Raw genomic sequence first — 3,284 nt, 5'->3', positions numbered from 1 at the left:
TTGGATTTGTCAACAAAAGGCTCAGCCTGCATGAATTTGTAAAAACCTTCTGCTGTCTGAAAGGAACAGAATGTTTACAATGCTGAGATTTTGAAACAAAGAGTCTTAACTAGTTATGATGGTCTGTTTTCTTCCATTTATTTACCCCAGCGCTGTTTGCTAGCATATCTAAGCAGTTCTTCTTCTTCGCTACCAAGCCAATTAAGGTGGAAACGCTGGAAATGTCCTTTACCTGTTCAGGTAGGACTGGAGGTCACCCATAACATTTGACCAACAACTGTGGCTTTGTCTTCATACACCATACAACATTCACTGTCAGCTAGTGGGAGATAGTCAACGTTGCTTTAGGGGCCAGTTCTGATTGGTAGGTGGTCATGATGTCGTTGCTGATCTGTTTTAGTGCCATATGTGTGGAAGCCTTTTCATTTCCCTGAACAACTTTAACGCTTTCTTTAAACTATTAAAGCCTTTGTGTAATGGCTACACTGGGCAGAGCAGCAGTGGCTAACTTCTGGAAGTTAGATGGATGCGTTTATTTATCTAACAGAGCCTTTTGCTTTTACAGCTCTGAAATATTTCTGTAAATTAATAAAATATGAATTTGGAAATTGTGGAAATAAAATTGTGTGTATTTTGTGCTGATCATAACTAAATTCATTCAGTAATATTTTGATGTAAGAACCAAAAATCATTTTATTTTTGAATGCATTTTTTAAACTCAACATATAAACAAAACACAGTAGCAAACAGCTAGCATGCTTAAAATGAAGCCACATAATGTGAGCTCCTGTTAGCACAAGCCAGTGGTTTCCATAGTAATCAAGTCTTTATTTTGCTATTAGCATTTTTACTGTGACTGAAGAATTAGCGAGCAGATGCTAATATACAAAACATAAATATACCATCATGTATTTAAATACTCAGCCATTTGAAAAGTTACACAGTCAAAAAATAAATAATTTTAAGTTCGTCATAATGGGAAGGAATGGGCATTTATTTTTTAAAATCATATTTTCATTGTTTTACCTTCAGATCTGTGCTTGACTCCATTTTCACTTGCCTTATATGGCAGAAAAACAGCAGCTAACTGTTGCTCATTATTTCTATGATCTGGATCCTGAGGCTCTGGAGTTTAAGCACTGCAGGCTCAGTGCAACAGTTTGACCAAAGTTAGAAAGAGACATGTTTTCATGTGAAGGAGTAAATGACGGACAAGCAATGTCACAGAAGCAGAAGGTCCAGAGAAAAGTTGTAGCACAAAAAGCAGAAGACCATGAATAAAACCACTCAGCAGACGGAGAGGAAGTTCATCTCTTTCAACATCATTTCTGTCTGCTGGTGGACGACGTTTCTATCATCACACAATCCTTCGGCCTCACTGAAGCTGATAAGTCCAGTTTTCTCGTGTCTGCACGTGTGATTTTGTGAATCACAGAAAATCCTCCATCAATTTAGCTCTATTCCTAAAAGTCAGTTTTATGTTGTAAAACCTTCCCACAGTGGAGAAAGTTGCTCTTAAATTTGAGACTTCCAGAGAAAAGCTGCTGACCTTCCTTCTGTGAGTGGAGCTGGAGTCAGTTGTGTTTGGCTGAAGGTTCATGTTGAGGTCCATGTCCTAGTCAAAGGGTCGCGGCTGCATTCCTGTTCGGAACTTTGACCCGGTTCTGCAGTCTGGACCCTCGGCCTGTGAATCCAAACACAGCAGGGTCACGACCTCGCCATGTTTGTTCGAGGTCGCGATAGGTGTCACAGCGGCCGAGCGGCGGCGGCCATGACTGGCTCCGGAATGACAACAAGTTCAGCCGCAGCGTTTCCGCCTAATTTGTTGGTGTTTTTCTTTCCCAAAGCCGGAGCTTAGCCGGCAGCGCAGGCCGTTTAACTCCATCAGTGTTCCGCCTTATTTTGGAGCCGCTGTTGTTCCCCTGGACCCAGACCGCGACCCGGTTCTGTTTGAACAGCCCGGTTTATCAAACTGTTGTGATTGCGTTTGATAATTCAGCAGCAAATCCCTGAAACAAAGAGCAGAGAGCTAGCCAAACACGGAAGTTCACAGGTTGGCAGGGAGTCATTCTGCGGCAGATTTGATGTTTTCTGAGGAGAAAAACTTTACCGGACTCGTTGGACATTTCCACCCGCTAAACTTCAGCTAACAAACATCAGAATGCTTTGGCTTTTTAAAGAATTTACATCACTTCAGGTTTAAATAAAGAAACCTGGTGCTAACCTGAGTAAATATTGCAGGAACCAAAGCAGAAAGTTACCTTGTGTGTTTTCAGCAGAGCTGCTCTGATTGGCCTTCCTGACTGCATGGAGCCGTTAGCACAGCTAGCTAACAGCTAGCTAACAGCCAGACGTTAGCCTGGGTAATGAGTCTTTCTGCATGTTAGCATGTTCTCCCTGTGCGTGTCCTGGTTCTCCCTGGATACTGCGGCTTCCTCCCACCGTCCAGATACATGACGAATAAAGGTGAAGAGGAAAAGAAGCTAATTTCACTCAAAAACGTTTTTTCTAGAAAGAAACATGGAAGTTTCAAACATGGATTAATATAAAAATGTATTTTTGTTTCTTAGCAAATTTTTAACTTGTCAAACTCAGAAGTGTTCCTGTTTTTTTCTAATTTTTTTGGCAGAAATTTACTCTTTTTTCATCTCCTTTTGTTGTGAAATGGTCTCAGGTTTGGTCTCCAGCTGCAGTTCAGATCTTTGTGCTCCATTCTAACTTTTTTATGCTCCATTCTAACTTTTTTTTCTGCTGACATCCTAACAGGAAGTCATGGTTGTTTTGAAGCAATCTGATTGGCTGACAGGTTTTAGTTTTATGCTACACTGCCCCCTGTGGGTTTGGCATGTTTAGATCAACGATCAGGGGATTAATGCAAGTTCATGTGAATGAAAACTTTTCTAAAACAGATCCTGTTTGTCTGATGTTGTGATATAGACATTGGCTTTTAGACAAACTCAGCTACTGCTCACAAAACTGGTTGCCATAACAACCAGTAACTCAGCATTTTGTGATCAGCTGCTTCTATTTTACATTCATCCCAAACCAAAGAAGCCTCCGTTTCTTAACACAGCAGCATGCAGGGAGGTTCATGTTGTTTTGTGCATTTATTTCTCCTTTCAGGATCATTCCTACAGTTTTACTTGATTCTTGTAAAATGTCTTTGAGTGTTTTGCCAAATTGAATATATTATTATTATTATTATTATCTCTCCAGGCATTGGTGGCTGTGATGTGTTGAGTTTTTCTCAAGTCTGTTTCTTGTGCCTTTCTGTTGAGAAATGT

At 40.5% G+C, this 3,284-nt stretch overlaps 1 long non-coding RNA gene across 1 annotated transcript; it reads right to left on the bottom strand.

The window, feature by feature from the left end:
* Nucleotides 1-804: 804 nt before the first annotated feature.
* On the bottom strand, nucleotides 805-2,719 carry LOC103149010 (uncharacterized). The gene is made up of 2 exons (XR_477420.2): nucleotides 2,262-2,719; nucleotides 805-2,009 (listed from the first exon to the last, which is right to left on the bottom strand). It is a non-coding gene; the product is annotated as an uncharacterized LOC103149010 (long non-coding RNA).
* Nucleotides 2,720-3,284: the final 565 nt, after the last annotated feature.

This window comes from Poecilia formosa, unplaced genomic scaffold (assembly GCF_000485575.1).
Source record: "Poecilia formosa unplaced genomic scaffold, Poecilia_formosa-5.1.2 Scaffold216, whole genome shotgun sequence".
Classification (NCBI taxonomy): domain Eukaryota; kingdom Metazoa; phylum Chordata; class Actinopteri; order Cyprinodontiformes; family Poeciliidae; genus Poecilia; species Poecilia formosa.
The sequence above is the reverse complement of the archived record's forward strand: the minus strand, read 5'-3'. Positions and strand labels throughout refer to the sequence as shown.